This window comes from Mesoplodon densirostris, chromosome 14 (assembly GCF_025265405.1).
Source record: "Mesoplodon densirostris isolate mMesDen1 chromosome 14, mMesDen1 primary haplotype, whole genome shotgun sequence".
NCBI lineage: Eukaryota > Metazoa > Chordata > Mammalia > Artiodactyla > Ziphiidae > Mesoplodon > Mesoplodon densirostris.
Genome location: NC_082674.1, coordinates 35,015,845 through 35,028,033, shown reverse-complemented (window position 1 = coordinate 35,028,033; position 12,189 = coordinate 35,015,845). Strand labels below are relative to the sequence as shown.

The window sequence follows — 12,189 nt, the reverse complement described above, 5'->3', positions numbered from 1 at the left end:
AGTTTTCAGCAAATGTTTTTAAAATGCCAACCTTTTCTCCATTGTTCAAAATTGGGAAGAATCCATACAATGGAATATTATTCAGCCATAAAAAAGAAATGAAGCACCCATACAAGGTAGGATGTGGATGAATGTTGAAAACATTAGGGTAACTGAAAGAAGCCAGTCACAAAAGACCACATATTACATGATTCCATTCATATGAAAGTCCAGAATAGGTAAATGTAGATACAGAAAGTAGATTGGTGGTTATTTAGGGGTGGGGTGAGGTGATAGCTGAAGGATACAGGATTTCCTATTGAGTTGATGAAAATGTTCTAAAATTGACTGTGGTGATGGTTGCACATATCTGTGAATGTACTAAAATCCGTTGAATTGTACATTTTAAATGGGTGAATTGTAGGGTATATGAATTATATCTCGATAAACCTGTTTTTTTTTTTAATTAAGCAAACTTTTTTGGGGGGGTGGGGGTGGGGATAGATGTTTGCTCCCAGGCTGGCTAGATTTCTAAAGGGGAGCACTCAACCATCTGCTGAGGATGAGCCTGTGAGCGAAAAGATCCGGTTCAGCGAGGAACTGGCAGCCAGGCTGGGTGAGGTGGAAGAATTTTCTCACATTTCAGGAGGCATGGGGCTCCCCTTTCGGAATCTGGGGCTGGGATTAGCAGCCGAGGAGACAGACAAGAGCTCCACCTTCCACCCACTTCCTCCGAGCTTTCTAGGTCTTGCTTCTCACCGCTCCTGGTAGTATTTCCATCCCAGGAGTTAACTCCTAGCACGCCCATAAAAACAGCTGAAACCACTCTTTCGGAAGAACACGTCCGGGAGGCCTCTCATCACAACTAAGTCTGCTCCCTACTTCGCCCCACCTTCTGAGGACGTGGGGCATCCGTCCACCCCCTGACAAAGCGGCCCCCCTGCCTCAGAATAATCGCGTGCTGGAAGGTTTCAAAACCCAGCTGGCAGATTTCCTGCTCCCCGGGGGGACTTCTGAACCTGGGGTGTGCGGCAGGCAGGAAAGGATATCCCTAGAAAACGTCTGTTCTCCCGTCTGCCAGAGAATTCCACCACTCCTGACTGACACCGGGGAGCAGGGGCACAGATGCGGGGAGGGAAACGCCCAGGCAGTTTTCTCAAACTCTGCAAATCCGCCCAGGGAGGCCTGGAGGCCTGGGTAAGGGAGAAGGGCCCGCGGTCTAGGGGTTCTGCAGATCGGGGGGAGGCGGCAACGACCAGTTATCAGCATTGAGTTGGTCACAAAGATCGTTCGGGGTTTTGGTAAGGATGTGACGGAAGAACCCGAACGAACTTTTTGGCCAAACCATAGTTAAGAAGGAGGAGAGTGACTGCTGCACTTGAGGCCCTGCGCTGGGCCTCGGGCCCCAGCTCGCGGGAGTGGTCGCCCCGCTCGGGCCCCGACAGCCAGCGCGCACCACGCCGCTCCCGGCCCTGGGTGAGGGGCAGGAGCAGGGAACCGGCGCCGGGAACTCGGGCCCGCCCCGTAGAAAGGGCGCCTGGAATTTTCGATGACGAGGCCCAGGTAGGGCCCCATCACCGGTGCAGCGCCCCGGGACTTCCCGTCCTCATCCCCGGTACCGGGACCCGGGACTGGGTGCCGTTAAAGGAAATGCCTAGGAAGAGGGAGCAGCAGGTAAACGTCCGGGTTCGGGCGGCTGGATGGTGCAGTGCGCGGGGGCAACAAGTAGCTTGGAAAGCGAGTGAGGCGCCAAGGAGAGCGGCTTCCTGCCTGCAGCGAAGCAGGACGTGCCAGCAGAGCAGTGAGAGACAGGAACTGAGGAGACTAAAGAGAGACTGACTCGTTCCCTTGAGCAAGGGGGTAAAAGGGGGATGCGGGTATCCAAAAGGGTCATGCTCCAGGTGAGGCTCGAACTCACAACCTCGGCATTGCTCTGCATGTACTGCTGTATAAGTACCGCGCGCTAACCGATTGCGCCACTGGAGCTCCGCTTACCCCGCCTCGCGATGGCTCTATCAGGGTTCACCCGGGCCCTGTGCGGGCCTTCGCGGAGCATGCGCACCCGCGGCTTGCGGCTAGGCGAGAACGAGCCGGGACTCCGAGACCCCGCAGCTTCCGGTCCGGCGGTCCCCGGCCTAGTGTACGAGGGAAGGCTGCGAAGGTCTCCCTCCGGGAGGGCGGGGCCCTTTGGCGGGACCTTGAAAAGAGCACAGCCCGCCTCCTTGGGTAGCGCGGGAGGAGGAGCCCGGGCGCTGCGGTCTGAAACCACCTCCGCGTCCTCAGTGTGCAGCTTCGCCTCCCAGGAGCAGGCCGCGCGAGAAGAAGGCCTAATCCAGGAGCCGGGCTGCGGCCGGGGGGCGGGCCTTGTTCCGAGGGGTGGGGCCGAGCGGGGCGGCCTCGGCTCCTGGGCAGCAGATGCCCCGGGCTGTCGCCTCTGACCCGCACCCACGCGTGACCAGTGAGATGGAGGAGCCCACCCCCCTACCCCCCGCGCCGCCCTGGAAGTCGACAGGAGCGGGAAAACCCGTGAATGAGCAAAGCCCGCGCCTGCCGGTGGGGGCAGGCAGGGAGCTCCTGGGCCGGGGTGGCGACCGAGCTTCCAAGACCGGACCGGGCAGAGATTTAACCGTCAGACCCTTGTCCTGCCCCGAAGGCTTTCTGCTGCCCCTTCTTACATCCTGAGCGGGGTGCTCGGATCGTGTCCAACCACGGGCATTGTGGGGACACGGTGATAGCCCCGGCCTTCGAGAGGGTGCAGGCTAAGCTCCACGTGTTTTGTTGGGCCACGACGTGTACGTTTTGTTTAATTTTAAAGCGAGTTCCTAATATTTAAAAACAAGAGGTCCCCTACAAATATCTGGATATCCGTTTCTTTTTTTAAAACCAGAAAGTGTAAACCGTACCCAGGGCCGAATTATGACTGTCCAGTGCCTTACGCACTTTTGTCTTCGTGGGCCCCTTTTGTCCATCAAAACAACAACAAAATTTTTTTAAATTATATTTTGCTGCTACAAACCACAAATATAATCCAGGATGGATTTATTGTTACATTCATTATTATCTTTTTTTCTGATTTCAAAAAAAATTAAAATGTAAACATTTGGGGGGGCTCTAGGCACTGTGCCTACGGGCCTTCACTGATAACTCTGCTAGGAACCTGCATCCCTCTGGGAGGGTAGCTGCAGCCTCCTCCACAAAATGCCCCCCTCCCCCCTCCCTCTCTTCCTCTGGGGTTGCATCAGTCGATTGTCTCCTGGGCCTCTGTTGGCATGTTGGTCACCCTGTTCGGTGACCTCTGCTTTCCTGGGAGAGCCAGAAGAGCAAACAACAGAGCACCATGTCAATAGATTTCGGAACCAGCATGAGCATGTGATGGGGGCAGAATAAAGATCATGCATCGTCACCTTGATGGTGACTAGCCCACGTTAACAGGTTGTGTTCGGGTGATGAGGTCGAGAGTACGACTGTAGAAGAGCCTTGAAATTGGAGCAGGAGACATTAGAGAGATCAGGCAGATGGTGAGACAGGCACAGGTTCTGTTTAAGGCAGAGGCCTCCTGAAGGTGGTGTTTTCAGGAAGTTCATTGCTTTGTACAGACTGGGCTGTGTACCCAGAGAAAGGAGATAGGCGAGCCTCTCCTGGTGGTTTTTAAACTGTGAGAGACAGACATCCAGAGCAAGAGCTCAGAAGGGGGATGGTCAGCACCCTTGCAAGATCCCATCAGGTACCAGGCAGATGGTGGGATGCAGAGCTGTTTACAACACGCCAGGATTAGGGCTCCTTGGAGCATGCTTTGGCAAGTCCTTGGTAAATCAAGGGCAGCAGAGAGTGAGCCTTTGAAATAAGTCCCTCCCAAAAGATGGAACAAGTTCTAAAAGTAAATGCATGATTTGCCCCCAGGTGGGAATAATTTTTCCCCCTAAATTGAAAGGGGTTAATTTCCTGAAAGACAAGAAAGTAAGTTGTAGACTCATACACAGCGTCTTCTCAAATCCAGTAGCATCTGCCGAGTCTGTTCTTTCTCCCTCCTGAATCCCTCAGGTAGAATCTGCCTGGTGAACTATAAGCAGCAAAAATGGCCTCTGGTGGTCCAGCTTCCCTTCCCACTCTCCGGTTTCATGGATCTACTCCTTAACAGTATTGGTTCAGCAGATACTGACTGACCCTGGTTGCATGGGAAGGGAAGGCAGCACCTGATACAGCCTTTGGGAACTAAAATAGCTTAGTCCCCAAGGAAATTGGGGCTCTAAGGGAGGAGTGAGGGCAATGTTGAACCTAGAGGGGGCAGTGTCAGAATCTCTGCCACCAGAGAGATTTTTCAGCAAGAACAAGTATACTGAGACCTTCAAATCACTTAACCTCATACACACTCACCCTGAAGAGCAATGAACTAAGAGTCTGAGGCCCTCCCTGGCTCTGTGACCTAAGTAAATCTCTTACCCTTTCTGGGCCTCAGTTTCCTTATTTATAAACTGAGGGATCTAGACCAGATAAGAGCTTTCTAGCTTAACTGGAGAATGCCTTTTACCATGTATACTCTTGATAACAACTTGCAATTATTTAAGCATTTAATAATTTGTGTGATGTGTAATAAGGAAGTGATTTTTAAAATAAAGTTTATTTTAGATATATGTATAATGTTAAAATAATCTTGAGTAATACCCATACTGTAATAAGACTAGTCTCAACCTTCTTCCATTTACCATGTAATGCAAAATGTTTAATTTACTTTAATTATGTAAGGGAAAATCATGCTTTGTTAACAATAGCTTTTAAAAGAACATATATCATATTGGTCTTAGGACAAATGTATATTAAAATGTATGAAATTTAATGACTCATTGTAGCATCAAAAATAGACACAAACTGCTTTCCTAAATGAATGTTTAGAATTTGTGCTTTTTGCACTTTAAAAAACTGGTTTATTTTTATTCCTTTCATGGTTTTGTGCCTAAATGATGAGCTAAAACAGAAGGGTTCTGGCTGCTATATGTAAGCACCATTCTGCAAATAACATGAAGCGGGTATGGTTGGTCTTCACCCTAATAATGAAAGACCAAATTGGATATAATGATCACTATATATTCTCTTTTTGGCTTTTGTTTCTGACATATAAGATATTTTGATCAGCAGAATGCAATTTGCACATTTAGTAAATGACTATCATCTTGAACCAAATTTGTAGAATTTTCAGTATATGGTCTTCTTTTACTTTATTTCAGCAAACTTTTTATGCGTTTAGCCAGCGTTCCATTATGGTTATATATGAAGCAGTGTATGACTTTTAAAAGTTGCTGTAGAGGAGTCACAAGTCACCTAGGACCCACCGCTTCAGCTGAGTCATACGCACACTTCTTGTATGCAGGGACCACTGCAGGTGCTGGTCAACAGGCATTGAGACGCTCCCAAAGTGATCCCATGTTGATGGGGCAAGAGGTTGTCTGAAGAATTTTTTTTTTTTTTTTTTTTTTTTTTTTTTTTTTTTTTTTTGTGGTACGCGGGCCTCTCACTGTTGTGGCCTCTCCCGTTGCGGAGCACAGGCTCCGGATGCACAGGCTCAGCGGCCACGGCTCACGGGCCCAGCCGCTCCGCGGCATATGGGATCCTCCCAGACCGGGGCACGAACCCGTATCCCCTGCATCGGCAGGCGGACTCTCAACCACTGCGCCACCAGGGAGGCCCTGAAGAATTATTTTAATTATTACTTTTCTAAGTAGAAATTGAAAAGATACTCTGCCACCTGTAACAGTGAAGACCGTCTTGAATGTCTTTCAGAACTCCTAGGATTCGGCAGTGTCTAAGGTCCCTTCCTATCCTAATAGTCCATGACCCTCACCAGCACCACGTGGAGAAATGACCCTTTATTTTCCCTTAGGAGGAGAAAGATGCGTAGGTCTTAAGGCCCAAGCTCTAGGAATCTATGATGCAGATTTGAACCAATTACACATAGGAGGGGAACATGATGATACTTTGGGAATCACAGATTCCCTTCACTCTGGACTGAAGCTGAAATGAAGATATGGTGAGAGCCTGTCAGAGGAGACAAAGCCTTAAAGATTGGTAACATTCAGTGTTGAGGAGAGTGTGAGGAAATGGGCACTGTTCAGGGTTTTTGTTTGTTTGTTTGTTTTTAAGTCCGTTTAGTAGAATCTATCCAATATATGACCTTTGACCCAGCAGTTCCACTTCTAGGAATCTCTCCTACAGAGACACTGTACGTGGGAACAAGTGTACCGTAGGAACAAATAGACTGTATTTCATCAAACCTAAGTTGCCGTAACCTGTAAAATGTGCCATTACTTTATGTAGCGTTAAGAAAGATGCTGCCATTTTAACAAGGACACTGTGCTTGCATGTCAGACTTACTTTATGCTTATTAAAAGAGCTCTTTTAGACAGACTCAGATGTACATTTTTTAAATCGTATACTACCCTTGAGAACTATTGCTTTGGGTTCGGCTTTTCAGCCCCTTAGTTTCTGCCACCTACAAACCGGCCAGCGCTTCAAGGCGGAATCAGGCTGCCGCGCTCACCTCAGTGCCCTTGTCTTCTGCCTGAATCTTGGCCTCTGCACACCTGGGCTGTCTTCAAGCAGGTTTGTTTGTGTGTATTTGTTGTGTCTCTGGCTACTATCCGTGGGAATACTATCGTCTACGTGACCACACACTTCATCCTCCCAACAGGGACATTTCTGAGAGGGAGGGGCGTAGGGGTGGGTGGCTGTAGTAATATGGGCTCAACGGGCATGACTAGTGACTACAGCGGCCCGCCAGGAGCACGGGACTGCCCTAACCACAGCCGCCTTCGTACCGCTATCAGTACATGAAACATAAACAGGAACCACTCCCGGTTAAACGTCGTTTAGTTATGAGGACGTTGACGGGGTGTGCGCCTCTTGTGAACTTGGTGCTTCTTCAGCTCCAAGTACACCGTCTCTGCCCTGCCCTGCGATCGTGCCAGCCAGCACCACGCTCGCGCCGCGTCAGGGAAAGGCGTCCTCAGAACACTGAAGGGCCTTCCCTCCCTCTTGCCAGGGCTTTTCTTCCGGCTTCTACTGCACAGCTGCCGGCGGGAGGCTTCCGGTCAGACTCAGCCATCACGGGTTCCTGCTCGCCAGCCCCGGCCTGCAGCTCCTCAGCAAACTTCTCCCATCACGCCCCCACCCCTGAGTTCTGAGCCTCAGCTGTGGCAGGGAGCGAGGGCCCTTTCCAAGTTTATCCTTGCGTGGGTTTTCTGTGTCATCTCTGGAGGTAGTGGCTGCTCCCTTTATCCGTTATTCCTGTGTCCCTTAGAGTCCCGTTGACCCCTCTTAGTAGGTAGTCCCCGTTAACTGGTTGTGAACACAGTTCTTCATGTTGAATTTTCCCTGTTCAAAGTACTGGTGTGGTTTCTGCCTCCTGACTGGATCCTGGCTGGATCCTAATTATTTCTTTCACTTGTCATATGAAAACAAAATCTTTCAAGGAATATGGAGAACGTAGGGGTAGGTGGGTAAAAAATAACGCACTCACACAGCGCTTACCACGTGCCAGGCACTGTTTTAAGAACTTTACACCTTATTCACTAATTTAATCCTCATGCCAACCCTATGAAGTAAGTAGTAGTAGTATTTTCTTTTACAGATGAGGAAACTGAGGCACAGGGAGATTACCTAAGTAAGTGGTAGGGCCAGTTTTCAAATACAGATTGTAAGACTCAGGAGTCCATGCCCTCAACACTCTAGAGTACAGTGCTCAGTTTGCCTTGGAGAAAGAGACCCATGAGGGGTTACCCTCAAGAGAGGCACTAATCAGGGCTCGCAGAGACCCCACATGATGGTGGCCAAAGTGTTCTAACTTGAAATATGGGAAAGACCAGATAGAACTACGACCCCTAGAGAGATGAAAACTGGGATCCAGGTACGCTGGGGCACCCAAATAAACGCCCAAAGCCCTCCTGCTAAGAAGATGGGGTAGTTCCTCTGTCAGTTCTGGCGACAGTTGAATCCAAACCTACTGGACCAGGTACAGGATGACAGGTCTTAGAGACTAAGCACAGATAATGATGGGGTCTTCCCTTTGAGAGGAGGAAGGAAGAGCCTTAGCAGAGGCACCTATGGAACTCTGGAGTTTCAGTGACATTCAGGGCTTTCCTTGGGTCAAAATTTTGGAGTGAGTAGGAAAACTCACCCTGTGCAGTTGAAGAAAGATAAGGAACTGGAGTAAAACAACCTTTGTTCATATCTCTGTTTAGCCAACAACTGACTGAGTGGCTTCAATAATATTTCTTTACATGTATACACCGCAGTTGCTTAGCCGTTCTCCTATTAATGGACATCTTGGGTTATTTCCTGTTTGGAGCTATTATAAACAAAGCTGCTAGGAGCACTCTTGTACAAGTCTTTTTGTTTTAATTTCTTTTCAGTAAATACAGGAGTGGGACTGCTGGGTCATAAGATAGGTTTTTGTATAGCTTTTTAAAAGCATTTTTAAATTGTGATAAAATATACATAACAGGGCTTCCCTGGTGGCGCAGTGGTTGAGAGTCCGTCTGCCGATGCAGGGGACACGGGTTCGTGTCCCGGCCGGGAAGATCCCACATGCCGTGGAGCGGCTGGGCCCGTGAGCCGTGGCCGCTGAGCCTGCGCGTCCGGAGCCTGTGCTCCGCAACGGGAAAGGCAACAACAGTGAGAGGCCCGCGTACCGCAAAAAAAAAAAAAAAAACATATACATATATATATATATATATATATATGTACGTATATAAAATAACCACTAGACACATAGGACTAGAAGGTAGAGGGGGGAATGTGTCAAAGAAAACTTAGTCAAAAGTCAGGTGTAGTAGACATGGTTCACTACCTTCCAAGCATCATTTCCCAACTCCCAGTCATGAGCCAGAGTTTTATGTGAATATCCCACCCCACCCCCATGGCCACAGACTTTGGGGGAAGCCAACTCTGCCTCCAGCTTCAAGTACAAATCTTAATTTGAATAAATCAATCAGAATATCACTCCCTTCACTCCAGTAATTGGTTCAGGTTGGGGCATGTGAGACTTGTATTGCCAGTAAACACACCTGGTTCTCACTTGGGGGCAATTTTGCCCCCCAGGGACATTTGGCAATGTCTGGAGACATTTTTGGTTGTCCCAACTGGGGGAGAGATACTGGCATCTAGTGGGGAGAAGCCATGAATATGCTAAACATCCTACAATGCAAAGGACAGCCCCCTTATCCACCCAAAATGTCAGTGGTGCCAAGGTTGAGAACCCCTCATCTAAAAGAAAAGCTATGGATAGTTTCCATCTCTTGACCCCTCAGGGAATCAGCCTTGGGATGAAGCTGATGCTGCAGTTAGCAGATCTGAGGAACAGAAAGAACCAGGGTCTATTATGACACCACTAGTTCACAAGCTCGTTCTTCCTCTGGGTATCCAGTTATATAAGTCTTTAACTTTCTCTTGGTTAAGCCATTGTTCAACTGGGGCCTCTCTTATTTGCACCCATGAGCACCTTGATAAACTAGAATGGAGATAATTTATGTAACACAGCAGGTTAGGCTAACAGAAACCTTTAGAACTACATTCTAAGCAGAGAATACACATTCACAAAAATTGACCATAGACTAAGCTGCAAAGGAAATCTTAACACACCCCCACCCAAAAATAATACACAGACCATCTTCACTCACCACAATGCAATAAAATTAGAAATAATAAACAAAACAAAATGATAGCTGAACAAAAATCAAAACAAAAAAACCCCTCAAACAAACCATATGTCTAGAAAATTTAAAACAGACTTGTAAATAGTACAAGATAAAGAGATAGCAGGGCCAGAACCCAGATTTTCAAATAACCAGTACAGTTCATGATCTAGCCCTTTTATTCATGTTTGTTCTTAAACATTTGCTTAATTATATGAAAGGGAGGGAAAGTGGGACAGAGAGACAGACAGAGACAGACCAAGGTGAGCTGGGATAGGGATCGGCTGGAGAAGCTAGTTCTGTCCGTTGACAGATTGAAGAGATCAGACTTAGCAGCCAGACTCAGCAAAGCCTGGAAGTATCTACTGGCTTTAGTGACCTGGGCAGGCAACCACCATCTAGGGGAGAGCAGAGCCAGGCACCAGCAACCAGGACAGGCTCTGATGAGCTTTGGTCCTAGGGCAGAGACTGCTTCTTGCTCCACGTTGCAAATGAGCTCCTGTGTACAGAGAGGAGAGCTGGCTGCTGTGAGCTGATAAGAGCCAGAAACTAGAAGGAACCCATGGGTCAATAACTGGAAGGAGTCCAGATGGCTGTGACTAAACAATGCCAGAACACCCAGATAGAATTCGAATTGCTGACTTTCTGAACATTGTAGTCAAATGGTGCCCAACATCTTTTCATATGTCTCTTGGCCATCTGTATGTCTTCTTTGGAGAAATGTCTATTTAGGTCTTCTGCCCATTTTTTGATTGGGTTGTTTGTTTTGATGATATTAAGCTGCATGAGTTGTTTGTAAATTTTGGAGGTGGTTAGCAGGGTGGAAGTGTGGGGGGCAGGGATAGTTAGGGAGTTTGGGATTGACATGTACACACTGCTATATTTAAAATGGATAACCAAATAACCCAATCAAAAAGTGGGGGGAAGATCTAAATAGACATTTCTCCTAAGAAGACATACAGATGGCCAACAAACACATGAAAAGATGCTCAACATCTCTAATTATTAGAGAAATGCAAATCAAAACTGCAATGAGGTACCACCTCGCACTGGTCAGAATGGCCATCATCAAAAAATCTATAAACAATAAACACTGGAGGGGGTGTGGAGAAAAGGGAACCTTCCTACACTGTTGGTGGGAATGTAAATTGGTACAGCCACTGTGGAGAACAGTAGGGAGGTTCCTTAAAAAACTAAAAATAGAGTTACCATATGCCCCAGCAATCCCACACCTAGGCAAATATCCAGAGAAAACCATAATTCGAAAAGATGCATGCACCTGATGTTCATTGCAGCACTGATTACAATACCAGGATATGGAAGCAACCTAAATGTCCATCGACAGAGGAATGGATAAACAAAATGTGGTACATATATACAATGGAATATTAGCCATAAAAAGGAATGAAGTAGTGCCATTTGCAGAGACGTGGATGGACCTAGAGATTGTCATACAGAGTGAAGCAAGTCAGAAAGAGAAAAACAAAGATCATATAATATTGCTTGTATGTGGAATCTAGAAAAGTGGTACAGATGAACTTATTGGCAAAGGAAAAATAGAGTCACAGATGTAGAGAACAAACTTATGGTTATCAAGGGGGGAAGGTGGAGGGGTGGGACAAATTGGGAGATTGGGATTGACATATACACACTACTATGTATAAAACAGATAACTAATGAGAACCTATTGTTTAGCACAGGGAACCCTACTCAATGATCTGTGGTGACCTAAATGGGAAGGAAATCTAAAAAAGAGTGGATATATGTATACGTATAACTGATTCACTTTGCTATACAGCAGAAACTAACACAACATTGTAAAGCAACTATACTCCAATAAAAATTAATTTAAAAAATAAAAATAAAATGGATAACCAACAAGGACCTACTGTATAGCACAGGGAACTCTGCTCAATATTATGCAACAGGGCTTCCCTGGTGGCGCAGTGGTTGGGAGTCCGCCTGCCGATGCAGGGGACATGGGTTCGTGCCCCGGTCCCGGAGGATCCCACATGCCGCGGAGCGGCTGGGCCCGCGAGCCATGGCCGCGGAGCCTGTGTGTTCGGAGCCTGTGCTCCGCAACGGGAGAGGCCACAGCAGTGAGAGGCCCGCGTACAGCAAAAAAAAAAAAAAAAAAAAAATTATGCAACAACCTAAACGTGAAAAGAATTTTAAAAAGAAGAGATACATGTATATGTGTAGCTAAATCGCTTTGCTGTACACCTGAAACTAACACAACATTGTTAATCAACTATACTCTAATATAAAATAAAAAGTTTAAAAAAATAAAAAATAAAATGCAGGATAACTGTCATTCTTTTCTTTGAACTACATATCAGAACATCTGTTGGGCCAAAATCATGGAGGTTCTTTTTTCCTTGTAGTGGGAATTCATTCATGCCTTTATTCACCCACCCACCCATCCATCCATTTAACAAATATCCAATCATCTCCTCTGATTACTTGTAGATGAGAAAGACAAAGAATATGGTTTGAGTTATTTTGGTGCCAAACAAGATTCTAGAAA

At 47.1% G+C, this 12,189-nt stretch overlaps 1 long non-coding RNA gene and 1 other non-coding gene across 4 annotated transcripts in view; both read right to left on the bottom strand.

Annotated features, from left to right (window-relative positions):
• Positions 1-2,233, bottom strand: part of LOC132502016 (uncharacterized) — a 127,677-nt gene extending 125,444 nt beyond the window's left edge. For all 3 annotated transcript variants that reach the window (XR_009534382.1, XR_009534383.1, XR_009534384.1), the window contains exon 1: positions 1,975-2,233. This is a non-coding gene — a long non-coding RNA (uncharacterized LOC132502016). The remainder of the gene's footprint in view (positions 1-1,974) is intronic.
• On the bottom strand, positions 1,873-1,965 carry TRNAI-UAU (transfer RNA isoleucine (anticodon UAU)). The gene is given in 2 exon segments: positions 1,873-1,908; positions 1,928-1,965. It is a non-coding gene; the product is annotated as a tRNA-Ile (tRNA).
• Positions 2,234-12,189: the final 9,956 nt, after the last annotated feature.